Below are 27,587 nucleotides of genomic sequence, written 5' to 3' on the forward strand. Positions count from 1 at the left end.
ATGACATTTGTTTCTCTTTCTGTCTGTTGTCGAAATTGTCTGTTCTGATCCTCTTGCTCCTTCCTTAGCTATTTTTATGAATACCCTCATTTCCTTACAGCAGCTGGTTTCCAGAAGGAGTCCGTGGGCTGGCATCCAGAGAGAGTATCCGAAAATATTCAGCGCTGTCTTCTAAGAAAGTGATTGACTGTTCTAACTTCTTGGATCCCTGTTGATGATGGAAACTTTCTGTCATATACCTAGACTCTTTGTCAGGTGCTCACTCACAACAGCACCTAACTTTTCTTCCTGACATTCTGGTAAATGGCTCTGACTGCAGCACATTCACAAGGAAATTACATTAGAGATGGAAATTTTTTATTTTATTTTATTTTATTTTATTTTATTTTATTTTATTTTATTTTATTTTATTTTATTTTATTTTATTTTATTTTATTTTATTTTATTTTCCTGGATCTCTGAATCTTGGATTTCCCATAGTTTTAACATTCAGTTGCTTTGATCATAGTTCTCCTATCTCTGAGATTATTTTCTTGCTTTGGTTTCCTATGGTAAATATGACTTATCCTAGAAAAGCAAACCAACAAGCAAAATGAAGTGTAGGAAATGGAGAGTCAGCTATTCTTCTGTGAAAATGCAGTATCTATACAGGGTCTCAGTATAGTGCCTTCTTCCTTACACTTGCCAGTATTTTAATGGTATAAGGATCTAGTCTCATTAGTAAAATGAGCCACTTTGTAGGAGACTAAGTGTTTACCATGAGCTAGAGAAAAGACAGCCTAGGTATGCTGCCTAAATTCACACCTTTGGTGTAGAGTTATGGGTAAATTAATGTTCTTCAGTAGTTAATAAAAAAGTGAAATATTTTTCAGTCTTTTCCGCTGTGTGGTCATCATTTTAATGTGATAGTGTTGACCAGACCATTTTGTTTTTTATTTGTGATTGCACTGAACACCTTGCCCATGTTTACTGCAGGATAATAACCTAGTGGCAAGCCGAGCAATACCAATTTTTGAACACTGGGAAGTGCTGAATGTAATTATAGTTTCTTTTAAAGCAACAAACAGCTTGGAAATATGGGAAAACTGCAGAGTGGATAACTACTTGAATACTGCTGCTATGATTGTTTTTCCCATAATGTATCTCCTTTAAATAATGAAACTTCATTATTGGCATGATAATCTAGTAAGACATTAAACTTCAAGCCTGTTAACAGGGAGGATATTGTCTCGTGTTATACATGAGCTACAGTTTACGCATTACGTTTCGTAATTTACAATTATTGTCTTCTATTGTCTACAAGCAATTACATTTACAGTAAGCAGATTTTAACAACTTTACTCATGCAGCCTTGCTTCCTATAAACTTGTGCCCTACATCTTCTCCAAAATCACCACTCTGGCTAGGTTTCCTCTTACACAAACCTTTCTGTTGCTGTCCCTGCAGTTGCCTCTCCCTGAACTTATTGCCTTCAACAACAGCATCCTCATTCTTTTCCCGTCTTTAGCTCATCCCCTGCAAAACCTCCCTGATGTATCGACCAGAGCACCGGCTCCCTCTTGTGCCCCCCATCTACATTTTATTTATGCTGCCAGGTGAACAAAAGTCTCTGCAAAGGGCGGGCTGGCTTCTTGGCCAGGCAGTGGATGTGTATGCCACCAAACAGCAGCTCTCACATGGGCTGGCTTCCCTAACCCCAGCAGCAGCAGGAAGGCCTCCGTCCTCAACCTAGGCATGAAGCTCCCAAACCTTGTAACAACCTGCATCTTTAGGACTTCTGAGAAATGTCATTGAAGTCAGACAGTGGATTCAAAAACGAATGTATAAAGAGGGCCGGCAAAAGGACAGCAGCCATGTTAGGTTCATACATGGAGAAAAGTGAGCTAAAAGTGACTTTGACAGTTGTGCATTAAGATGTGAAATTAGAATTTACTCATTTATTTATTTATTTATTTATTTTTAAGATGCAGTGAAAACTTAAATATCCAGTGTGGTCAAGATCTGTTCCCCAGAAGATTCATGACCGCTATATTGCCTGCCTTCCTGCCTGGCAATGTAGTACATAAACTTCTGAAATCTTACTTTTTTTTTTTTTTTTTTTTTTTTTTTCTTCAGAGCATCATTGATAAGAAATTCTGAAGACATTTTCTCCGGTGTAGAAGAATGGAATAAATCCAAATGGAAAAGACAATAGCAGTAAATGAAAAAGATAGCACTTTCCATTAATTTGTAGATGTAAAAATGTATGACAGTAAGGTTGCCTTGAGCCCTCACAGACCTTAAGATTTGGGAGGCTGAGTGTTTGGAGCGTTTTGTGCCTGTTAAAACTAAAATACTGTGGGAAGGCAGATAAATTGCATGTTGCACAGTCCAGAACTTTCAAACATAAGGGGATAAATATTCAAATAACTTGTCTGTACACAGTATTATGTTTGAATCTCCTGGCAAATAGATGCTCTCTGTTTCTCTCTCACACACACAAATATGCTTTATGCAGACACATCGGTAACTGTTGCAGTTGGACTTTTGAGGACAAATGCATATCATAAAGCCATTTTTACACATGGCGCTTTTACTAGCGTAGTCTCAGCAGAGGCCCAGGATTCAATAAGCCTGAAAATTGATGTGCCTTCATATTTAGGATGGTGCTCACTCAGCCTTGGCCAGGATTGAGCAAAGGTAGGCTCAGAGAAGTGTGCACTGCTGATAGCACCAAAACTATCTGTGGGTAAACAGGATTTTTGTTTCAGATGTTTGCTACCCAGCAGTGTCCAAACAAGGGGAAAATGTCATTGTGGTGTGTCATTGGTGCTGCCACTGCAAGTCTTCAAGACATTGCAGTATTTCTTCATGTCATACTGTAACACGACCATTATTCTATATAATCTATGTCGTGACTGTATTGCAGAAGCTGCTGTACTGTAAACTTGCTACTCTGAGGGCAACTAAGTCATGTTTAAGTGAGATAAAAAATAAACTTCGATAAAACATAAGACCAATGGAAGTTGTCCGTGATATATTATGACCAGGAATAGTAAATAAAGAATTCCTAGAAAATATTCTAATGCCAAAGACCAGTCAGGTCTTCCTGTACTATGGGATGTAAAAGCATTTAGCAGAGGACTGTTTTTTCCCCAAAGAGGAGGATTTATATAGATGAACCAGTAGATTTTGGGAAAAGGAGGAGGACATAGGGCCACAGAAGGAGGCAGATTAATGAGAAATAGCAACACAACTCCCAACACAAATATTTCTTATCAAAAGTATTCTTTACTGTATTGAAAGCCAAGTGCTGCAAGTTCATGCTTGTGCTTGGACCTTGTCAGGGAAACACTTTTCAGGCTCACATTGTGAAGATATCGAAATGCAAGAAGTAAATTAATTAATTAATTGAAAATAATCTCATGTGTTCATTCCAAGAAGTATTTTCCATGCTTACAAAAATTGATGACAACTTAAACAAAAATTCACTCGGATCATAAATGCCAATGATTCGACAGTGCAACTGGCCATAAAGAGAGAAGGTTGGTCTTAGGATGTTGTGCATTCTTTTTTTTTTTTTCCCCTTTAAGTGGTGCCTTGATGATTGGGTTATTTGCATTCAGTTTATTCAGATTTTTTTCTGCAGAAGAGGTATTGATTTTTATCTTAATCAATGGAAAGCCACAGCACAAAACAATAACAAGCAGTAAATGAAAACAGCTGAACACCGCTCGTGTAAAGTGGAAACGTGTGTTAAACGGGGCACCGACAAAATCTCTCAGGGAAGCAGATGCTGGGGTTGAAGGCGAGCAGGAGGCTGATGCAGGCGGTGTGGAACAGGAGAGGGAGCTCTCACTGCGGCAGCCCCGGCCCGCAGGGAGAGCTGAGCTGGGGCTGGGGGAGCTGCGCACGCCGTCCTCCCTCACTCCAGATTCAATACAATTTTCGTATTATTCCTGACAGAAAGCAATAGGAGAATGCTCTGCAGCACGCTGCAGTCAGACAGGAGCAATGGATGAGACTCCATAATGCTTGCCAGGGAGGCACATTTTATCCCCATAGCTGCAAACCTTTCTTTCCGTGTTTCCACAACCCCCTAGCACACTTGGAAAAGTGCAGCATAAATACTGACAAGTATCAGCTGTATTTATGACAATCAAGAGTGCTTGATCTAAAACACTGACTTTAATTACAAGACTCTAAATGACCTCTTTGAATTGGAGGAAACAGTGAAAACCTAATTTTTCAAACGTAGTCTAAGTAACTGTTATCACAGAATCACAGAATTGTCTAGGTTGGAAGAGACCTCAAGATCATTGAGTCCAACCTCTGACCTAACACTAGCAAGTCCTCCACTAAAACATATCACTAAGTTCAACATCTAAATGTCTTTTAAAGACCTCCAGGGATGGTGACTCCACCACTCCCATGGGCAGCCTGTTCCAATGCCTCACAACCCTCTAAGTAAAGAAATTCTTCCTAATATCCAACCTAAAACACCCCTGGTGCAACTTTAGCCCATTTCCCCTCATCCTGTCACCAGGCATGTTGGAGAATAGACCAACCCCCACCTCGCTACAGCCTCCTTTAAGGTACCTGAAGAGAGCAATAAGGTCGCCTCTGAGCCTTCTCTTTTCCAGGCTGAACAATCCCAGCTCCCTCAGCCACTCCTCATAAGACTTGTTCTCCAGGCCCCTCACCAGCTTCGTTGCCCTTCTCTGGACTTGCTCAAGCACCTCAGTGTCCTTCTCGTGGTGAGGGGCCCAGAACTGAACATAGTACTTGGGGTGTGGCCTCACCAGAGCCAAGTACAGGGGGACAATCACTTCCCTAGACCCACTGGCCACACTTTCTTATGCAAGCCAAGTTTGCTGTTGACCTTCTTGGCCACCTGCGCACACTGCTGCCTCATATTCAGCCCACTATCAGCCAATACTCCCAGGTCCTTCTCTGCCAGGCATCTTTCTAACCACTCAACCATCTTCAGACTTGCAGATCTAGAGGAACACTTTGGCTGCAGCCTAAAAGCCATGTGTACAGAGACAGTTTATTAAGACAGGAAAAAAAATAATAACAGCGAGAATAGTACTGCTACTACTAATGTGTATGGAATAAGTGATGCACAATGCAATTGCTCACCACCTGCTGACCAATGCCCAGCCTATCCCCAAGCAGACACCCCCCCCCCCATCCCGGCTAGCCAACCCTATCTATTGTTTAGCATGACATCAGAGGGTATGGAATAACACTTTGGCCAGTTTGGGTCAGCTGTCCTGGGTCTGTCCCTTCCCAGCTCCTGCTGCGCCCCCAGCCTGCCCGCTGGCAGAACAGAGCAAGAAGCTGAAAAGTCCTTGGCTTGGTGTAAGCACTGCTCTGCAACAATTCAAACATCAGTGAAGTATCAACACTCTTTTCATCCTAAACCACAACATAGCACCCTACCAGCTCCTAGGAGGAAAATTAACTCTATCCTAGCTGAAACCAGGACAGCAGTTTTCTGGCAGGTCCTGGGAAGAAGGTTGGCTGGCTTGCGGCAGCTTACGTGCACGTGGCATTTAGGCTGCAGCCAAAGCACGCGCCTCTATTCTGCGCCTCCACTCTGCGCCTCTCATCTTCCTTGCACAGAAAGTCACTTACCCCTGATAGCTGAGACTCTGGTTCATAGAGCGTGGCAGGAAGATCTGTTCTCTTCCAGTTGCTCGACCTCTTCAGGAAACAGTCCCCAGCTGAGACCCAGGCCTGAAGGGAAGATGACGACCTTTCTTCATGCTGCTTTTGACCTGCATATGGTGAAAACAGTATTTCTTTTATGAACAACAGCACATTCTCACGATTTCCACTTAGTCAAAGTAGCACTCTTTCCACCGGTATCCATCCCAACCTGATTCTACTTACCACAAGGCAAAATCTGCTTTCACATTAAGGCACCTTTTTCACACAGCCCGTTTTTCAATCTTCCAAATACTTAAGAACCTTCTTCAACATCAGGCTGACCTGTGTGCACTTGGGCTTCTGAGGCCTTTTTTTTTTTTTTTCCTCCAGTGCTTGGAAGGGAGCTTAGAATCCACCTAAGTAATGTCACAGAAAACAGACAAGGTGAAGGAAGTACTCAAACTCCTCATCAGGAACAACCACAGAACCCAGGAACACTTACCTGCTGTCTTCTGAACTCGAGTCACTTCCAAAGTGCTTCGCCGTGAAATAGTGCCACCAGGGTTTTTCTGAAGAAGGCACGACCAACGTAACTAGCTCATAGAGTCTCAAAGACTATTTCACAGAGAGGGCAGAAAACATGAAGGAAAAGCAGCCTAGTAGGGAACACTGAGCCCGATTCACCACGAGAGAAAAACACCCTAGGCTACCCAAGCCTCAGTCTCTCCTGGGGAGGCAATTCCCCCCACAAGTCCTCAGGCGTCCTATATAGCAAAGGTCAAATGACCCACACCTGGCAGGTTTCACTTAACAAGGGCGGAGCCAAGAGACCTTGTGGAATAAGCTCGTCTACCTGGCTTCAGAGTTTTAAGGTCTATTGCTCCTTGTCACTAGCAGAAATAACCTGACAAGGGGCTTAGTGGTTACAGTTGACCTAGTGAATTAACTACAAAAGGTGCACAAGGGTCATGTTTCTGTTAGTCATTCTGTGAGCAAAATTAGTACGGAGCCTGTTAAAAAAATAAATACAAATAAATAAAAGAAATGAATAAAAAAGAAAATGACCTTAAAGGCAAACTTGCCATCATAGATTTTCATCTGTCTAGTCACGACAGATGGAGAATTTAGCAATCAGAATTCCTTCTCTTGATATTAATGTTATTTACATTTTCTTCTCTGAGATCCCTTCTTTATGCAGGACTTTTCTAAATCTAGCCCCATGACCTCTGACTACACTATTTATAGAATCATAGAATATCCTGAGCTGGAAGGGACCCATAAGGATCATCAAGTCCAACTCCTGGCACCGCACAGGTCTACCCAAAAGCTTAGACCACGTGACTAAGTGCACAGTCCAGTCGCTTCTTAAATTCAGACAGGCTTGGTGCAGTGACTAGTTCCCTGGGGAGCCTGTTCCAGTGTGCGACCACCCTCCTCTCGGTGAAGAACCTCTTGCTGACGTCCAGCCTAAACCTTCCCTGCCTCAGCTTAACACCGTTCCCGTGGGTCCTATCACTGGTGATTACGGAGAATAGGTCAGCACCTGCCTCTGCACTCCCCCGCGCGAGGAAGTTGTACGCTGCAATGAGGTCCCCCCTCAGGCTCCCCTTCCCCAGGCTGAAGAGGCCCAGTGACCTCAGCCGCTCCTCATACGGCTTCCCCTCTAGGCCCTTCACCATCTTCGTCGCCCTCCTCTCGACACTCTCGAGCAGTTTAATGTCCTTCTTGTACTGTGCTGCCCAGAACTTCATGCAGTACTCGAAGTGAGGCCGCTCCAGCGCAGAGTAGAGCGGGACAATCACTTCCCTCGACCGACCAGCAATGCCGTGCTTGATGCACCCCAGGGTATGGTTGGCCCTCCTGGCTGCCAGGGCACACTGCTGGCTCATGTTCAACTTGCTGTCAACCACCGGCCCCGGATCCCTGTCTGCGGGGCTGCTCTCCAGCATCTCGTCACCCAGTCGGTACGTATAGCCAGGGTCGCCCCATCCCAGGTGCAGGACCCGGCACTTGCTCTTGTTAATCTTCCTGCGGTTGGTGATCGCCCAGCTCTCCAATCTGCCCAGATCTCTCTGCAAGGCCTTTCCACCCTCATCTGAGTCTACAACTCCTCCAAGTTTGGTGCCGTCAGCAAATTTGCTCAAAACACCTTCTAGTCCTACCTCTAAATCGTTTATAAAAACATTGAAGAGGACCGGCCCTACAAATGGAGCCTTGAGGGACCCCACTAGTGACCATGCGCCAGCCTGATGTGGCGCCATTTACCACAAGCCCTTGAGCCCTGCCTGTCAGCCACTTGCTCACCCACCGTATGATGTGTTTGTTAAGTTGTATGCTGGACATTTTGTCCAGTAGGATCCCATGGGAAACCGTGTCAAAAGCTTTGCTCAGGTCCAAAAAGATCACGTCAGTTGGTTTCCCTTGATCAACTAGATGGGTGATCTTATCATAAAAGGAATTCAGGTTTGTTAGGCAGGACCTACCCCTCATGAACCCATGTTGGCTGGGACCAATGACTGCATTGTCCCCCAGGTGCGCTTCAAGAACTTCAAGGATCATCTTCTCCAGACTTTTACCAGGCGCTGATGTGACACTGACAGGCCTGTAGTTGCCACGGTCTATTTTCTTGCCCTTCTTGAAAATTGGTACGACATTTGCCAGCTTCCAGTCCACTGGGACCTCTCCAGATTCACAAGATCATTGAAAAATAATTGAGAGAGGTCCCGCGATGGCGTCAGCCAGCTCCTTAAGCACCCTGGGATGAATCCTACCTGGTCCCACGGACTTGTATAGATCCAGGTGGAGCAGCAAATCCCGCACACGTTCGGGGTCGGTTGGGAGTTGATCATTCCCATCATCGTGGTCCTCCAGCTCAGGGCACGCGGGGTGTATTTACTTCGGCTGCGTAGAAGCTATCACGCATAAATGCAGGCTCCGGATCCTCGCTCACTATTCAGGTCAAGGACTGGGCTGCAAGTTTTGGCTTTAATTTGGTTACGTGCCTACATTGCTGTTTCCTGGCAGGTCATGGGAAGAAGGCTGGCTGGCTTGCGGCAGCTTACATGCACGTGGCTTTTAGGCTGCAGCCAAAGCGTTCCTCTAGATCTGGAAGTTTGAAGATGGTTGGAAAAGCCATCTGAGTGGTTAGAAAGCTGCCTGGCAGAGAAGGACCTGGGAGTACTGGTGGCTAGTCGACTGAATATGAGCCAGCAGTGTGCTCAGGCGGCCAAGAAGGCCAACAGCATCCTGGCTCGTACACGAAACGGCGTGGCCAGCAGGACTAAGGAAGCCATTGTGCCCCTGTACTTGGCTCTGGTGAGGCCACACCCCAAGTACTATGTTCAGTTCCGGGCCCCTCGCTACAAGAAGGATATTGAGGGGCTCCAGTGAGTCCAGGGAAGGGCAACAAAGCTGGTGAGGGATCTGGAGAACACGTCTTATGAGGAGCGGCTGAGGGAGCTGGGATTGTGCGGTCTGGAGAAGAGGAGGCTCAGGGGCGACCTTATCGCACTCTACAGATACCTTAAAGGAGGCTGTAGCGAGGTGGGGGTTGGTCTGTTCTCACATGTGCCTGGTGATAGGACGAGGGGGAATGGGCTAAAGTTGCACCAGGGGAGGTGTAGGCTGGATGCTAGGAAGAACTTCTTCACCAAAAGGGTCGTTAGGCATTGGAACGGGCTGCCCAGGGGAGTGGTCGAGTCACCATCCCTGGAGGTCTTTAAAAGACGTTTAGGCGTGGAGCTTAGGGATACGGCTTAGTGGAGGACTTGTTAGTGTTACGTCAGAGGTTGGACTACGTGACCTTGGAGGTCTCTTCCAACCTAGATGATTCTGTGATTCTGTTGCAGCCACCAAGCTCAGATCCAACCACCTATTAGTCTGGTGCAATGGATTTTTGTGTTCCTTGCACTACCTGTTCCTTCACCTCCTCTTCAGGTACAAGAACATGCGTCTCTTTCATGCTCCTTCATCAGTAAACAAGCCAGAATAGATTAAAGCCTCTTTCTTCACGTCAGTAAGATACCTGCCTTTGGTTTCAATGAGAATTCAGGCCCTAGAACCTGAAGTGTCTTCTGGACTGTGTTTCTTCTGTATAGGATAATTTCATTTCCCTTTGGAAGATTTACAAGGAGAATTGAGGCGCAGAATTGAGGCGCAGAATAGAGGCGCCTATACATACCGACTGGGTGACGAGATGCTGGAGAGCAGCCCCGCAGACAGGGATCCGGGGCCGGTGGTTGACAGCAAGTTGAACATGAGCCAGCAGTGTGCCCTGGCAGCCAGGAGGGCCAACCATACCCTGGGGTGCATCAAGCACGGCATTGCTGGTCGGTCGAGGGAAGTGATTGTCCCGCTCTACTCTGCGCTGGAGCGGCCTCACTTCGAGTACTGCATGAAGTTCTGGGCAGCACAGTACAAGAAGGACATTAAACTGCTCGAGAGTGTCGAGAGGAGGGCGACGAAGATGGTGAAGGGCCTAGAGGGGAAGCCGTATGAGGAGCGGCTGAGGTCACTGGGCCTCTTCAGCCTGGGGAAGGGGAGCCTGAGGGGGGACCTCATTGCAGCGTACAACTTCCTCGCGCGGGGGAGTGCAGAGGCAGGTGCTGACCTATTCTCCGTAATCACCAGTGATAGGACCCACGGGAACGGTGTTAAGCTGAGGCAGGGAAGGTTTAGGCTGGACGTCAGCAAGAGGTTCTTCACCGAGAGGAGGGTGGTCGCACACTGGAACAGGCTCCCCAGGGAACTAGTCACTGCACCAAGCCTGTCTGAATTTAAGAAGCGACTGGACTGTGCACTTAGTCACGTGGTCTAAGCTTTTGGGTAGACCTGTGCGGTGCCAGGAGTTGGACTTGATGATCCTTATGGGTCCCTTCCAGCTCAGGATATTCTATGATTCTATAAATAGTGTAGTCAGAGGTCATGGGGCTAGATTTAGAAAAGTCCTGCATAAAGAAGGGATCTCAGAGAAGAAAATGTAAATAACATTAATATCAAGAGAAGGAATTCTGATTGCTAAATTCTCCATCTGTCGTGACTAGACAGATGAAAATCTATGATGGCAAGTTTGCCTTTAAGGTCATTTTCTTTTTTATTCATTTCTTTTATTTATTTGTATTTATTTTTTTAACAGGCTCCGTACTAATTTTGCTCACAGAATGACTAACAGAAACATGACCCTTGTGCACCTTTTGTAGTTAATTCACTAGGTCAACTGTAACCACTAAGCCCCTTGTCAGGTTATTTCTGCTAGTGACAAGGAGCAATAGACCTTAAAACTCTGAAGCCAGGTAGACGAGCTTATTCCACAAGGTCTCTTGGCTCCGCCCTTGTTAAGTGAAACCTGCCAGGTGTGGGTCATTTGACCTTTGCTATATAGGACGCCTGAGGACTTGTGGGGGGAATTGCCTCCCCAGGAGAGACTGAGGCTTGGGTAGCCTAGGGTGTTTTTCTCTCGTGGTGAATCGGGCTCAGTGTTCCCTACTAGGCTGCTTTTCCTTCATGTTTTCTGCCCTCTCTGTGAAATAGTCTTTGAGACTCTATGAGCTAGTTACGTTGGTCGTGCCTTCTTCAGAAAAACCCTGGTGGCACTATTTCACGGCGAAGCACTTTGGAAGTGACTCGAGTTCAGAAGACAGCAGGTAAGTGTTCCTGGGTTCTGTGGTTGTTCCTGATGAGGAGTTTGAGTACTTCCTTCACCTTGTCTGTTTTCTGTGACATTACTTAGGTGGATTCTAAGCTCCCTTCCAAGCACTGGAGGAAAAAAAAAAAAAAAAGGCCTCAGAAGCCCAAGTGCACACAGGTCAGCCTGATGTTGAAGAAGGTTCTTAAGTATTTGGAAGATTGAAAAACGGGCTGTGTGAAAAAGGTGCCTTAATGTGAAAGCAGATTTTGCCTTGTGGTAAGTAGAATCAGGTTGGGATGGATACCGGTGGAAAGAGTGCTACTTTGACTAAGTGGAAATCGTGAGAATGTGCTGTTGTTCATAAAAGAAATACTGTTTTCACCATATGCAGGTCAAAAGCAGCATGAAGAAAGGTCGTCATCTTCCCTTCAGGCCTGGGTCTCAGCTGGGGACTGTTTCCTGAAGAGGTCGAGCAACTGGAAGAGAACAGATCTTCCTGCCACGCTCTATGAACCAGAGTCTCAGCTATCAGGGGTAAGCGTCCTTCTGTGCAAGGAAGATGACAGAGTGGGTACGCACGCTGTGCAACACCATGATATTACGTGTGTGACCATGGAGAGAGAGAACAGGACAAAAAGTAAAGAAAATCTACAAGGATGCTAGATACAGGGAGACGTGAGTTGCAAGGGGAAAAAAAAGGGGGGGTGGGGTGGGGAGGAAGGGGTTTTCTAAGAATTTTTTTGTTCCAATTTGTGGAGGTAGTACACAGTCCTCAGATCTAGTCCCCAGAGAACAAGTTGCTGTGTGTGTTCTCAGGGTTATCTCCTAGCTGAAAGACAGCTAACACAGCTAACTGATCTCAGCAGGTACACAAGTGTAGTTCTATCAATGTTTTGTCATTGTTAAGCATGACTGGGAAGGCTAGGTTTGAGCCAAAGACTACTGCGGTCTTATAAAGACTCACATCACCTCTGTGGATTCCAGAACAGGTCTGTGAGAGTTGAACAAAAATGGAAACCATTGGGTTATGCTAAATAAGGGGTAAGAAACAGTTGGGATATTTGGGACTTTTATTTGCCCTTTCTAATAATGCAAGAACAAGAAACAATATGATTAAATTGAGAGGCAGCTTAAAAGTATTTTGACACAGGTGATCTTTCATTTAGGGAGGTACTTAATCTCTATTGACTACAAGATACAGCTGTTAGGGGAAAAAAGAAAGACTACACGTTTCTTTAGGTTTAAATAATGTATCTTCTGCAGTCTATCAATGTTAGTTTTTCATTCTGAATGAAAAACTTACTCTGGAACACTTCTATTTTGTCCTTGCGTTTGTTATTCTTAGTTCTGAAGCTGTCTTTCTACATACTAAAGATACCTGCCACTTTTCATATCTTCCCTTTTTCAATCTGCTACTTATTAAGAATATGTAAAATTGCCCCCAAATCTCTTTATAGAGACTAAAATCTATGTATTTATTTTTAAAAATGAAAAGAAATTATATATGCTCACAAAAAGTAGTGATTTTATATTGAGTAGAAAGTAGTTACTGACACAAAGCCAGTTCTTGGTTGATTATATGAGATATTCCAGGACATCAATCCTCTTCTATATCATATTCTACCTCTGCAAAAAATCACAATAATGTGCACTATTGCATGGCTTTAAACACTAGACTAGAAGCAGCAAGGAGGAACTTGGGAGTCTACCAAGAAAGTGGTCCCCAGTCCTTTTTATCCAAACAAGCTGCTCCAATAATTTTCCAGGGACAGAAGTGAGATTTACTGGCCTGTAGTTTCCCGGATCCTGTTTCCTGCCCTTCTTGAAGATCAGAATGACACTGGCTTTCCTCCAGTCTTCAGGCACCTCACCCGTTCTCCAGGACCTTTAAAAGATGATAGAGAGTGGTTCAGCGATCACGTCTGTCAAGCTCCCTTAGCACACACAGATGCATCCCATCGGGACACATGGGTTTGTGTGTGTTGAGCCCACTCAACTGCTCCTGAACCACTCTCATGTCCACCATGGGGGAGCCCTCCACTTCCCAAACCTTTTGTCCTATTGCCAGGGGCAAGGAGTCCCGGGGGAGTGTCCTTGAAGCAAAGACTGAAGCAAAGAAAGCATTCAGTATCTCTGCCTTTTTAGCATCTCCTGTGACCAGGACACCCCCCTCATTCAGCAAGGGACCCACTTTATTCCTAGTCTTCTAGTCTTCCTCTGCTGTTTACATACTTGACAAAAACCCTTCTTATTATCCTTTAACTCCTTTGCAAGCCTCATCTCTAGGTGGGCTTTAGCCTTCCTCATTGCGTCCCTGAAGGCCCTGACAACACATCTATACTCCTCCCAATAGGACAGGACCTTTTTCCACATTTCATAGACCTTCCTCTTCCTCTTGATCTTATTGATGAGCTCCTCGCTCATCCACGCGGGTTTCCTGCCCCCCTTCCCCAATTTCCTATTCTTCAGGATGCACCGACCCTGAGCATGGAATAAGTGCTGCTTAAATGTAGCCCAGCTCTCACAAGCACCCTTGCCTTCTAGCAACCTATCCCATGGGGTACTCCCAAGCAGGTCCCAGAAAAGGTCGAAGCTGGCTCTTTGTGTAAGTCCAGGGTAGCAATCCTGCTTTTAGCCTTACTTCCTTTGCCTAGATCCATCTGGAACTCCACCATCTCATGGTTGTTGCATCCCAAGCTGCCCCCAACCTTCACAACCCTAACAAGGCCATCCCTATTGGTAAGAATGAGGTCCAGGAGCACCCCCCACCTCGTCGGCTTCTCCACCCCCTACGTCAGAAAATTGTCCTCAACACATTGCAGGAACCATTTGGACTGGTTGAGTTGCTTAGCCAGCAGATGTCTGGGTAACTGAAGTCCCCCATGAAGACTAGCGCTCATGATCGTGAGGCTACTAGCAGCTGCTCATAGAAGACCTCATCAACTTCCTTCTCCTGATCTGGAGACCCATAATAGACCCCCACCACAATGTCTCCCACACCAGCCCACCTCTTAATTCACCCTCCCCCAGCTGGAGCTGGGTACACTTTAATTGCTCCCTCACATAAAGGTCAACCCCAGCCTCTCTTTCCCAAAGAGGACGTAGCCCTTCATGACAGTGTTCCAGTCATGCGAGCTGTCCCACCAGTGATTGCAATGAAATTGTGGCCCCGTGACCGAACACAGATCTCGAGCTCATCCTGTTTATTTCCCATGCTCCATGCACTGGTGTACAGGCACTTTAGGGAAGCAGCAGGTACAGTTACCCCTGTGGGGATGCAAGAAAAAGATACTGGTCGGGGGATCAGGAATATGACCTTCTCTGAGGAGCCCTCAGACAATCCTATGGGAGAGCTCAGAAGTTTTTCCTTGTCTTCAACAGTGATGGTAGTGACAATTTCCCCCAGCCCTTCTCTGTCACCTTTAGCTCCCCTCCTTTCCCCCATCAAACCTAGTTTAGAGCCCTGGTAATCAGCCCAGAGAGCTTGCTCCCCAACACACTTGCGCCCCACTTGCTCAGTCGGTGTCAGTCCATAGCCCACATACCTGGCCTCTCAAAGGACAGCACCAGATCAAAATACCCAAATCCCTGGTCCAGACACCACCCCTTCAGCCAGTCGTTTACCTGTCTTGTTTTGCTCCTTCTATCTGCATCCCAGTCACCCAGCGGAAGGGCAGAGGACCTGCACCCCCAATCCCCTCAACAACCTCCCCAGGGATGCAAAGTCCTTTTTAATATTCTTCATTTTTCTAATAGCAGCTTCCTGGGATCCAACCTGTATGACTATGAGAGGATAGTAATCCTCCAGTTTAGTAAGTGGTGGCACAGCCTTCCTAACGTCTATGATACGTGCCCCAGGAAGACAGCACACTTCTCTTGCTAGGTTATTTGGGAGGCAGATAGGAGCCTCAGTGCCCCTCAGCAAGGAGTCCCCAATCACCAGGACTCTGCTCTTTTATTTTTGTGGCACAGGTTTCAATGCGGTGCTCCATCCAGCCCTGATCCTTATGTTTTGCACTTCCCCCAATCTTGACTCTCTTCTCCGGGTTGCTTCCTGGGTTCGGACTACTGTCCAGACCCTCAGCCTCTTCTGCAAACTCCCTGAGAGCCTCAGATCTATTTCCCAGGGACACTGTGGGGTAGGTAGCAGTGTGGGTGTTGGGGTCAGATGTCTCTTTCTGCTCCAAGCCAAGACAAAGGTCCAGCCCCTTGTCTCTTGCAGACAGTCTGGCCCTCTGTTCTGCATGTGTTCAATGGGGGCAGCCTCTACCCCTTGTTGGGACATAGGAGAGGGCTGCTGAGAAACAGCAGGGGTGGAGAGACCCTTCCTATCTGTCATCCTCAGAAAAGTCCCCAGTCCTGGTCCCCCCCATAGACGGGCTCCCTGAAGAAAAAGTGTGAAAGGCGTCATTGTTAATAGTTTCTGAGTTAGGGTCATGGGAAGATGTGTTTTCCCACTTGTTCATTCTCCCTTTCTTCTCCTCCAGGCAAGTTATGGTAGCCTTCCAAAGCTTCGACTATCCTTGGGATGTTCAGACGAGCACGTTTTTCTCGGTATGTCTCCAGAATGCACTTCAGGTTTTGTCAAAGGTTAAAGAAATCCTAAAGCATGTCATGCACAGACGTGTTGAGAGGTAGGAGGGTTATGTGTGGCAGGGAGAGGGGGGCAATATCTGGTCCCTAGTCCTGGTCCCCAGTCCTTATATAAAAATGACACACACACCTTTATAACGTAGATTTGTTGTTCTTTTCTGGTCAGAACTCTAAGCATGGATCACCGGTGTGATTTACACAGTACATCCCTTCCACTACTTGCTGGATAGACACTAGTTCATACTTGTCTGCAGATGTCTAAAGCTTTGACTTATAACAAACCATCCAGATTCCTCTGCCAGAACACGCAGCTTGTGGGGCCAAACGGCAATGTTTCATCTACGTACGTGCAACTATGCTGTTACATACCACGAGGAAAACTAACTTCTGCTAATTTCTGGTAACGTTTTTTGGCGGGCCTTTCTGAAGCAGTAGGCGCTGTAATCCATGTACTCTGTGAATTCCAGACCATGATCAGCATTAAGGACTTCTACAAAAGTGAAATATTCCACTTTTATAGTCCAGTACTTGGGTTCCCCATTGTTTAGTTTGTGACCCCCAAATAACACTGATCTGTGCCATGAAGGTGCATCAATTCCTTCAAGAGATGTGTGGGACAAATCCAGAAATGTAAATACAGCTTGATTTAGGTCCACCTTACATTTTTGTTTGTTCTCCATCCAAATCAAACACTTTGGTATTAGCTAAGTCTGTAGTACTTCAGCCAGATCTCTTTATTTATTTACTTCCACCCTTGTAAGAACTTTTCTGCCCTTTACATTAAGTTTCCAGTTCATTATCACTGATTATATGTCAAGGTGATGTGATTCCTTACAAATTGGCATTGCTTTCTACAGTTTTACATCCTAGCACCTTAAAGACTTTCACAGCCTTTTTTACTCCCACCAAAGGGTCCTCCCTTCCCGTGTTCTTCACACTGTCTTATCATTACACTTGCTACCTGATACTCCCTGCCAATCCGTCATGGGGACTACCTGGTGGAGCAGTTCTTTACACACAATGCGCCTAATTATCTCTCCCAATCTTCTCATTATCATTGAAGGAAACTCTCAGGTAACAACTGGGCTAGTTGTTCTAACTCCTTCCTTCTTTGTCTTTCATGCATGCCCTTGTTAAGCCATTACCCAGTACAGTAGAGGATGTTTTAAAATACCAATTATACTGGTTGGATTTTTCATTAGCTTTATTTTTTTACTTCCTTTAGCATGCATTCAGAAGTCATGGCACCCTTATGTTGCTTAGTTCAATTCCCGGAGAGATAGTAGAAGACCAGCTGACATGCAGAAACCTGAAGGTGTCCCAGCTGAGTATTTGTAGCTGCAGACACTCCTATAATCTCAGCTGCCACCATCACTTATTATTGCATGATGGTCTGATTGCACCACAGCTTTATTTCTCATGTCCAAAGTGAAATATCATCTGTTACCTAGTAAGCATGGCAGACACAAAATTCTTGCTCTAACGTCTGTCCACAGACTCCACGTTCTCTCTTACCAGTATCTTGTAGAAAAAATAAAAATAAGAAGAATACGAATATTCCTAGGGATTGAGTTTGTATTATTAATAGCTTGGGATTTGTATCATGTCCCTAGGTGAGGGCTGGCTGTTGCAACAAATGTTCATTTAAGTATGCAGAAATTCCCCCAAGCACAGTAGGATTCTGGATTTCTCTTGTCTGTTGTCTGATGTCCTGCAGGATTTGAAACATCATTATTTATTTATTTATTTTTGTACATGGTGCTTTTCATTATGGGAAGTCGTTTCTGATTCTGAGCCTCAAGCATTTTGCAGTTGTATATGAGCTGATGTCTCCAAACCATACAATAATAGATAATCAGGAGGCTCTTTATGTCATTTTTTTTTTAATAGCTGTTGGTGCTGGCCCGAGTGGATCCTATTTTCCCTGGTAAAGCTTTCTTCTGTATTGGCAATTCTGTTTCAGATAGAAACTGTTGCCTCCATATAGCCAATAAATGTTACCCAGCTTGGGATCCTCGTGGAAATCAGTGTCTCTCACCTGAACTCTTAGGGCTATGGCAAATAACTTGGACCTGAAACTCATTTAGGTTTTATTCAGTTCATTAGCAGTCTCTCCAAGCGTATGTCTATATGTGAGGCTGGCAATTAACAGCTGCCACTTTTAAAGGACCCCAATTTCTGCTTTCACAATTGTAAATATATAAATAAATCCATTGTAGACTTAATCTGTCATGTTATTGACCTTCGCCAGCAGATTGCAAAATTCTCTGTATTAAATTGCTCATCAAGTGGCTTTTTCATAAAGGATTTGCTCATTGTTTGCATAGCTACCTCTTTATTGCCAGATTCATATTTGTTGCACAAGTTGTCAGAGAACGTCCTGAGCGAAAAAATAGGGAAGTTGAAGATAGCCTCCTTAATGTACACAAGAATGTGTTCAAGATTGTACTCCTTCCTATAGCAAAAGACTACGCAAATGTTTTCAAAGCTGCATCTGATCACAGGACTCAGCACAGTCCTTGCTGCTGTGTCAGAAACGTTTCTTTGGTCCTGATCGTTTAAGGGCTTTGTTTTGACTATTTTTGTTTAGTCCCAGGTGGCTTTTCTAAATATAAATCTGACCTGTATGCTTGGAAATTGGCTAATGGTAGGAAGACTGATAAATAGGATTTGACTAGAAAATCTGCTTTTGACACTCACCTCGCCCTGTTTTCTTTCTTCTTTAGAGTCTGACTGATCTTTCACGAACTGTAGGGAAAACAGGAGAATCTTGAATGGAATTTATAAGAAGTATTCAGTCCTCTCCTGTGAGGACTTAACAGGCATAGTCATTTCACTTGAAGATGGAAGGCAGGTACGAAAGGATTATCCAGAGTTCTTTTGGTGACTTACAAAAGTCTGCCCTGCTTAACAGGGTAGTTAGCCTTTCTGCCACTTGAACTGGAGGACGGAGAGAAAGAAGAAAGAAAAAGTACCTGGTGAGCCTTAGGAGACCAGGAATTACGAGGAGTTCCAGTGGTGAGCTGTGAAGACATCAATAAAATGTTCCAGAAGTTTCTCTAAGCTTTGAGGGAAAGGAAACTTCTGCAAAAAAAAAAAAAAAAAAAAAAAAAAAAAAAAAAACAGAGAACAAACCTCTGCCATGAGCCCGAAAGACAGCACTTACTTAGTCTCCTTTGATCTCTACACCTAACTTCTTAATGGGAGGGAGAGAGAATGGAATGGGGAAAGCAAAATAAGTGTTTTACTTGGGCACGCTCAGGGAGAGAGTCAAACTCAGAGGTGCTGAGCTAGGCGTTATCGCCATACGTGCCCAACTCGAATCTACCACCACAGCTGCAACAGGTAGTATCAGTCTGTAGCCCAGGAGAGACCACAGTGAAAGCAGCCAGGCTGTGCTGAGTGCTGCTCATGGGTGATGGCTGTCACCCCACAGCATTCCTGACACCACCTGATGGTGGTTTGGGCTCCCAGCACCTCAGCCTCCCGAGCTCAGTTTCCTTCCTTAGCTCTATGTGACCATCAGGAAGGTCTTCTAGGATTCCCTAAGACTTGTGTGCAGGGTCAGCATTGAAGTCCAAGCTGCCCTGTGATTAATGGATGAGCTGACCTCCTGACCTTCAGAAAGACATTCAGGAGAGCGTGATCCAAGGAGGAGGAGCCCATCCCAGGCAGTTTAGCTTGCCTAGCTTTGTCAAAGGCTTGGCACCCTTGCAGTGAAAAAAGAAACGTGGGAAAGATGGCTTTAGGCATTTTAAATAAGAAAAGACAACAGTACTGGAGCTTTGAAAACTGATTAAGCAAGTAGAACACAGAGCTGAGTCACTCTGTATTTGTCTCTGCCTGTGCATATGCACATATATAGATGTATATTTTTGTGAGCATGTGCGTGTATACAGTGAGGATATGCAAAAAAAAAAAAAAATAATCATACTGTTCCAAAAGCCACTGCAATAACGACTTGTGAGCTGAAGCTGTCACATCATATGAAACAGACCCAGAGAACACATGAAGACACAGTTGTAGATATTTTAAAACTTCTCTTCAGTGTTTCGCTCGCATTTGGTAACATTTAAATATGGTATCCTTTATGGCTGCTTTTTTTTTTTTTCTTCTAAAACCGCCATTACCCTTTTGAAGCAGTGTTTGATGAAAATGCAGAAATTCTTGGCTAGAAAAGGATTTATGTTTTTTTTATCTCCCAAAGTCATATCATTCAGCTTCATGCAGTGGAAAAAAAAAATGTTCTTCTGAATAAAAGAAGGATTACAAAGATTAAAATGCACAGCACTGGACATGTTGAAAAAGGCTCAATATACGCTTTTGCACAGCTTTGCCTCGAGGATCACAGCTGAAACTATTCTCGTCTTTCCTTTTGGGTAGTTGGGAAGAGATGCGGGGTCCAGGTCCCCTGTACCAAGTTTTTCAAAATAGTTGCAGTAAAAAGGACATCGCAAACGGAACGCTGCCGAGTGAATGATCAGATTATTTATTTATTTATTTATTTATTTATTGTTATTACAGCCAGATGTTGCCTCAGGAAGTTGAACCAAGAAGTCAGGAACTGACAGCTCAATAATTAAATCGGGAAAGTTGGCAGGCCTCCTGCTACTTCCTCCGATCGGCAGCATCGATGAAGGCAGGCGGGCAGGATCCCAGCGGCCCCCCTTCCGAACCGGCCCATCCATTACCAGGTAATGATTTTCCACCGAGGCAACAGCAAAGCGCAAGGCCTATTACGGCAGCTACATAAAGTTAAGAAGGCATTACAAGGAAAACGTTCAGCGCGGCTTTTACCAACGTTTCTACGCCAGACTGCCTAACGCTGACATGTGTTTATTACGCCTAATAGTGTTTGCATAACTCTTCCTCGAGCTCGTTAGGGCTGCCAAAAATCTCAACGCTGCTCTGCGGGCAGCGAAGACCAGCGGGGCAGGAGCTGCCAGGCGGGCAGCAGGCAGCCAGCCCACCGCCACCCCAGCACTCCCGCAGCCCTCCTGCCGGTTTCGGGGCTTCTCCCCGAGCAGGGCACCCCCTGCCCGGGCCGGGGGTCTGCCGAGGGGCGCGCCCCGCACCTGCCCGCCTGAGGAGGGCGCAAAATGGCGGCGGGGGGCCCTCAGCGCCCCTCAGCGCCCCGCTCCCGTCCCCTCGCCGAGCTCCGAGGCGGCGCCGCGGCCCCCGGCGGCCCCGCCAGGGGGCGGGCAGGGGCGGGGCGGGCCGGGGGGGGGCCGGGGCTGCCTCCGCCGCCGCTGCTGCTGCTGCTGCCGGCTGCACTGGCGGGGCGGCGGCAGCGGGAGCGGGCGGCCGCGGAGGTAAAGCGGGGGCGGCAGCGCTGGGCTGGGCTGGGCTGGGCTAGGGGGGGTGCGGTGGGCTGGGGGCCGCGCACGGTGCCCGCCGTGCCCCGGCACAAGTTGGCTGCGGGAGCTCCTGGGCTGCGTCCCCGAGCGCGGCGGGGCTGCTCCCCGCAGACAAAAGGGCGGCCGGGCGCCGCCGCCGACCGGGACCCTGCTGCCGGGGCTGCTGCGGGCTGCCCGCGCCCCGCAGGCTCCCGGCGGAGTTGTGCTGCCCTGAGCCTGAGCAGCGCCGGGATCCCGGCTCGGTGCCGCTGCCCGGGGTCCGGCAGCGCCCGGGGGTGAGGCTCGGGCGGGCGGCGGCGCTTTCTCTCGGCGCTCGGAGGGCGCACGGGACCCCTGTGAGGGCAGGAGGGACCCCAGCAGCCATCCCGGGAGCCGTCCCCCAGCCCCAGGACTCCCGGCAGAGCCCCCAGGCTCCCCCGAGGCACAGCACCCCAACGCCGGCACGGCGGGGGAAGTTTCTGCGTGGGCACCGCTCGCCCGAGGTTGTGGTTGGGGAAAAGTTGGAAGGGAAGGCGAGAAGTTGCTTTCCCTGGGCTTTTTAGGCCGTGGCGGGGAAGCTGGTTTTGATTTAAGGCGTTATTTAAATCTCGCCTTTATGAATAAAGCCCTGGGGAAGAGCTTGGTGTGTCAGCGTCGGTCTGCATCTGGTTTAACGATCAGAGAGGGCTGATAGTCTGCTGGTTGTGTAGGTGAGCTACCGGAGAAACAGATTTTGCTAGATGAAAAGCTCGCAGGGTAGGTGCGTGTATAATAGTGTTGTAATGTTAGCAAAAAAGAGCAACCATCCGGTGTAGGATCTGCCTCAGCCCCGGCTGTCATTATTCAGTACCTGAGCGTGCTCGTGAAGAGCGCAGAAGGCAGCTCCAAAGCAGCTGGCTGCGTTTTGGGGCACCTTGTGTCTCGTCTGATTCCTTTCTGTGCCTTCTGGCAGAGCTGAGGGGTCCTGCGCTCTGCTTTTGGGCTAATTCATCCCACTGGCAGCACGTGAAAGCATCTCCCTTGCATCTGAGGATCCGCTTCTCTAGCGGCAGGAGTGACACCGAGGGCTGCTTTACCACCATGCCTTTTCTGCTGAAGTGGCTTTGTCTTTGTCGGTACTAAAAGGGTTTTACGGTTGCAAGAACGCTAGCCTGATTGAAAGTAATGGGTCTGTAGTGTGGCTGAGGTGTGGAGGACTCAACGTCTTCTTGCATCTCAACACTTTTGTGGAATGAAATGGAAAACTCTAGCAAGTTCCCAGGTAGGTGTGTACAGTAGGAGTTTGAGCAAAGTGTGCCTGAAGGGGATCATCCATTTTCACGCTTCAATCTATATGGATATGGTGGGAGAGTTCCCCACTGTCTTTGATGGATTTACACGTGTAAAACCAGAGTTGCAAGTCGATTCAATCAGATTTGTGCTAAAACTTGTAGTTCTCGTGTGTGATACCAGAGACAAAGAGATGATTTTCCACTACTTTGCACCCCAGGACATGATTCCCCTAAAGCACAGTACCAACAGTGTTTAAAAAGCTTCTGCTTCTCAGTGGGATGCGCTACAAAGTCAGGCCAGCGCTGGTTCACCCAACTCCTGTGAGCAGTTACAAGGTACTTTTGTCGTCGTGGAGATTTCTTCTAACCCTCCTCAGCTCACAGTTGTTTGCATGAAACGTTCATGTGTTTGTGTCTGCTTAATAACCTGTTGATGTAGTGTTGAATTCTGTAAATTATCCTCATTAATTCTGTTGTCTTTCAATATCAATCGTACTCTCCTTGCTTGCATCTTAGGAGACGGTGGTTATTGAAATACCCCAATATATAGGGGTATTAATTATAATAACAGAATTTATTACAATGCATATCTCAAGTACAAACTAGTGGTGAAGCCTGGGCAAAACTTGGGGAAAAAAAACTGTGTCAAGTTTTCCTCCTTTGTAGGTTGTGTTCTAATTAAATATTCATTACTATAGGAGCTAGTCTTGGTGTCCCAAGATACTGGTGAAATGTCAGTTAAATCACATTTCCCTCCTTCAAAGCAGTGTGCAGTATGCCATTTGCTACATTATGGGAAATCTTGAGGAGTTTAACTCGTAACTTTTTGTTCTCTGTAATCTTCAGTTGCCTTCTTATTCAAGGTAGATATGTGGGAAGGGCTGCACGTGAAGGCATTACAGACATAGAAAACCAGAATGAGGCCCATGGGGGAAAAAGTGAAAGGAACATGAAACACAGGAAAGTGTAAAGAATTTGTAGAACAGACGTTCACCTATAAGGAGTAGTTTTTTGAGGAGTTGCTTTTGTAGTAAAGGCAGTGAAGGCAAAAAGAACTTAATTTTTATGAAATATTTATTTAATATGTTGAAGTAATACTTTAGAGAATTTGGATTTATCTTCTACACCAGCCAAATTTTTCCTTTAATGTTCACATCTTTCTTGTATCCTGAAATAGTGGGCTCTCTGTTGTCATTGTTGATTAGCTGTACAGATTTTTGTAGAGCTTCATAGCAAATGCATAGGGCACTAGGTCCTACCGTGTCACATCTCTAATTTATGACTTTATTTTTTAGCTGTTATGGCAAGTCTACTGACCTTCTCAGATCAGAATTAAAATAAATCAGATACAATTAAAAATATGCCAGTATTAATGAAGTTACTGATGAAATGCATGTGAGCATATGAGCTCGCTTGGTCTCCCTTTTCACTTTTTGTTTTTAATATAGAGTGCAAGCTGTTGCTAATTAGCATGGCACTCTGAAGGTGGTCTCTGTAAGCTGAATGGAGAGGGTAGGATGGAAGGGGAGGGGAAGAAAAAAAAAGGAACCCAGAGAAGTAAAAGTGCCAGTCCTGGAGGTGTTCAAAAGCTTTGCACACAGAGTGGGTTTTGTCCTTCTCACTGCACAAGTGATGACAGCACCTTCCCAGGTGGCATGTGAAATGTTTGCTGAGGTGCACTTTGGGGCAGGGCTTCTGGTGCCCCTCTCGCCGAAGGCTCTGGCTTCTCTCTGGCTTCCAGCGCAGAGCTGCAACTTGTCTCTGGGTTAGGAGCCTGGCGTGGTGAGCTGATAAGCTGCAGCACGGGGCTGGGAGCGCGTGCGCTTCCAGCAGGCTGGTAGGAGAGGTGCCATGCTACCGCCATCTGCCAGCTCTGGTGGGTTTGCCATGGCCCTTTGGGATGCCAAACATTACAGGTACCGATGCCTGTTACTGTTTTAAGTTGCTGAAAGCTTATATTTACTTTGGCTGTGCCTGCAGTGTGCAGAATTCCTGTGCAATATACACAAGTGAATATAGGTGCTTATGTGTGTGTGTATAAATATTTTCGTATGTATATTTCGCTGCTTTAAAATATTTTTCGTGCTATTGGATGGAACTTGTGCAGCTGCTGAGGAGGCAGGTTTTGAACTTGCACAATGTAATCTGGAGGTCTGGGGCTTGAATGCTTGGCGGTCGTGATTCTGGAGGTTTTAGCTCTTATCTGGGTAGATATGAAAAAGCTGCTCCCTGCGGCAGCAGTATGTACCAAAGTAATAGAAGACAAGCTTTAAATAAATGATAAATTGAATCTTTATTAAACCCACTCTTGCATATGGGGAGCATCCTCTGGAGCTGTACAGAAAGCTGCCTTCCTTGGGTCTCTGAATGAAACCTGATTCACCCCCTGTGAGGGCGTGCTTTGCGATGCCAGGCATGAAAAATAGCTCTCGGTAGCCCAGGACAGGTAACATCATCTTCCTTTTCTCACATCTCCTCGCTCTTGAATCCACTTTGACCTATGTCTAGCCTCTCTGCACATGCTTTGGAATCACTGCTGTCGAGTAGGTGGTGTGCACTGCTCGTTTCATCAAAGTAACCCAGTACATCCCACCTCACCGCAATGATTAAAAAAATTCTTTGAGTTGGGGGGGGGTGGCTTAGCCCACGGTATTGGTACACATAAGTATTTTAGCATTACATACTATCGAGAAATTTAATTTAATGAAAATCTTGGAAGTAACTAATAGGAAAATGCTGCTTTTTAAAGCTTTCCATCTAGAGTTCAAAGAAAAGTCAAAGGAAGTTACAGATCATATGTCTTTTATTTTTTCTGGGGTCAACTGCAGGAAGTTGTATACATTCTAAACCACATTCAATTTTCTTTAAGTGCAGATATTTCTTTGTTCAGTCGCTGTAAAAAAAAAAAAAAAAAAAAAAGCTATTCCAGAGCGATTTGTGCTTAGGTGATCTGCAATGCCGCTCCTGAAGCAGTGCTTGCTCCTGAAGCAGTGCTTGCTCCTGTTGAATGCCTTGTGTTGCTCCTCAGAGGTGGATCTCAGAGGAAGGTGCTTTGAGATGAGGCAGTAAGGTAGCTGGTGCTGCTCTGTGTGACCTGTAGAGCAATGCTGCCTGATCAAGGTGAAGAATGCAAAAAAAAATTTGTTGCATTTTCATAAATAAAGAGTCTTGGAGCAGCTGCTGTCAGTGATGTTAATATTTTAGCTAGAATATTTCCCTTTTAAAAACTTGTTGGAGAAAGAAATGGATTACTTTTCGTGTTTACTGTATTAATTTGCAGGTTTATTACCTCTTAACATGGGGTCTTGCCATTCTTTCTCGTGCAAAGTCTTGGTTGACGTCAGTGGCTATAAGATCATGCCCCACTTGTTTTCTTTGTAATTTTTCACAAAGAATATCAGCTACAACATTAGCTTCTTGTTTATGTTTTCATGTTACAGTGGTGCCTGAGGGCTGTTTGGTGTTTTCCACATCACTTCTTTATTTTGCAACCCCTTATTTTAGGGGAAAGGAAGCACAGGAATAAGAGTATTGCAATAAAACGTGGTGTTGAGCGGGAGTCATCAGTGTGCTCTTGCGATGGAGCCCAGTGGCGTGGCGAGCTACACCAGCAGGAGCGTGGTCACCCAGCTGAAGGGAGCGACCATTCCTTGGGGCTTTTCCTGGAATATTGCTGCATGAGCAAGTATGAGAGAGGTGGGGACAAACTGGGGAGAGCCCAGAGGGCTGCCCAGGTGGTTGGGGCAGGAGCAAGTGGCACAGGAGAAGCTGAGGATGGAGGTCACCCAGCCTGGGGAACAGAAGGGGAAGGCAGATCGCAGCCTTCCATGTCCTAATGGCTATTATGGAGAAGAGAGAGAAGCCCTTCTCTGAGGTGTGCAGAGATGCAGCCAGCCAGATTGAAAGGGCAGAAGTTCTGTCTGGGCACAAGGGGAAAAATAACAATGAAAACGGTTAAGCTCTGGACCAGGGCTGTGGAGAGGCTGCAGGATCTTTCCTTGGAGATACAAGAACTTGGCTAGACAAGGCTGTGAACAACAGTTTTGTGAAGACCATGTGCAGAGGGAACAGGTTCAGCTGTGTTCCTGAGGGGCAGGTGAGCGCCTCTGCACAGCGAGTAGTTGCAGCCGTGCTACCGTCAGGGTCGGAGCAAATAGATGTAAAGCGCTTTGGGCACCGGTCTCTGCTGGCCTTGGCTGTGGCTTGTCTAGGTGAGCTCTTCACAAGTCCAGGGAGGTGTGAAACACACGTGCTAAATTTGGAGTGTTGTGGTCTGGCGTAATAAGGAAGTGCTTTTTTGTGCGACTGATGAAGATCTGATTGAGGCCTGACGTGACGGGAGTACTCTCACTCTTCTGGTGGAGTGGCTCACCCGTGTTAATTGTGGCATTGCAATTGACCGCTTGCATTAGGTAATATCTCTGCTTGAATGTAAGATTTGCTGTTTTCCTGGAAGTGTTGTTTCCCCAGAGGTCACACTGACCTCACTGGAAATGCACAAAGGTTTGGCCTTAAGACTGCCTTCTTCCCTTGAGTTACTGATGACCAAATAATCAATATTAGTTTTTCAAGCAGTATCTCAGTCAACTGATGTAAAATAACGTGAACTGTGTATATTGGTGCTTATGTGTTCAAAAGAGAAATTTCAGGAGTGGAGAGCAAGTTAATTTGTTACCCTGAGTCTCTGCGCAGACATGCTAACAGGTGGCAGGAGGAAGAAGGAGCATGTCTGGTCCAAAACAACTACAGTCCTCCCAAACCAACTTCTTCTCTTTGTTTTTTTTTTTTTTTTTGTTGTTGTTAGTTTGTTTTTCGTTAATGATATTAAATGTTGTTTTTTTTTTTTTTTTTTTTTTTTCTGTTTTTTTTAATTCACAGCTAGCATATTTAACTCCGGCTTGCTTAGAAATTAAGGCTCTGGTTTGGCTTTTCAGAAAGGCTGCTGGAGACGGAGTGAGTAATCTGCAGCAGCATAAGTAGATGCCATCCGTCTGGCTGCTGGGGGCCAGATTGAGTGTGGCCTTTCTGCAGAGGTACCGGGGGCTTGTGTAAGAGCTGTCATATCACCATCAGCACTCTGCAGGACACACAGGCTTCAGAAGCTTCTCCCTACATGGGCTTGCCTAC

General features: G+C 46.1%; 1 protein-coding gene and 2 long non-coding RNA genes across 8 annotated transcripts in view; 2 read left to right on the forward strand and 1 right to left on the reverse strand.

The window, feature by feature from the left end:
- Nucleotides 1–83: 83 nt before the first annotated feature.
- LOC311433044 lies at nucleotides 84–6,378 on the reverse strand. Of its 2 annotated transcripts, none has more exons than XR_014690519.1 (4): nucleotides 6,137–6,378; nucleotides 5,878–6,050; nucleotides 5,620–5,762; nucleotides 84–208 (listed from the first exon to the last, which is right to left on the reverse strand). It is a non-coding gene; the product is annotated as an uncharacterized lncRNA (long non-coding RNA). The 2 variants fall into 2 exon arrangements; XR_014690520.1 differs by lacking the exon at nucleotides 84–208 and adding an exon at nucleotides 3,344–3,974.
- A 4,656-nt stretch (nucleotides 6,379–11,034) lies between these two features.
- Nucleotides 11,035–20,927, forward strand: LOC311433043. 3 transcript variants are annotated; one of them, XR_014690516.1, is made up of 6 exons: nucleotides 11,035–11,276; nucleotides 11,363–11,536; nucleotides 11,652–11,794; nucleotides 15,748–15,814; nucleotides 18,580–18,707; nucleotides 20,378–20,927. It is a non-coding gene; the product is annotated as an uncharacterized lncRNA (long non-coding RNA). The 3 variants fall into 3 exon arrangements; XR_014690517.1 differs by lacking the exon at nucleotides 20,378–20,927 and having other exon boundaries at nucleotides 18,580–19,658; XR_014690518.1 differs by lacking the exons at nucleotides 18,580–18,707; nucleotides 20,378–20,927 and adding an exon at nucleotides 16,020–17,058 and having other exon boundaries at nucleotides 15,748–15,894.
- Nucleotides 20,928–21,101: 174 nt separating this feature from the next.
- Nucleotides 21,102–27,587, forward strand: part of RARB (retinoic acid receptor beta) — a 320,810-nt gene continuing 314,324 nt past the window's right edge. Inside the window, exon 1 of one of the 3 annotated variants that reach the window (XM_084511751.1) lies at nucleotides 21,102–21,165. The gene's annotated coding sequence lies outside the window, so the exon portion shown is untranslated. Of the gene's footprint in view, nucleotides 21,166–21,674; nucleotides 21,693–27,587 lie in introns of those variants that run through there. The other 2 variants (XM_084511755.1, XM_084511754.1) reach the window with 2 other exon arrangements.

The sequence above is a fragment of the Aythya ferina genome (assembly GCF_964211825.1).
Source record: "Aythya ferina genome assembly, chromosome: 2".
NCBI lineage: Eukaryota > Metazoa > Chordata > Aves > Anseriformes > Anatidae > Aythya > Aythya ferina.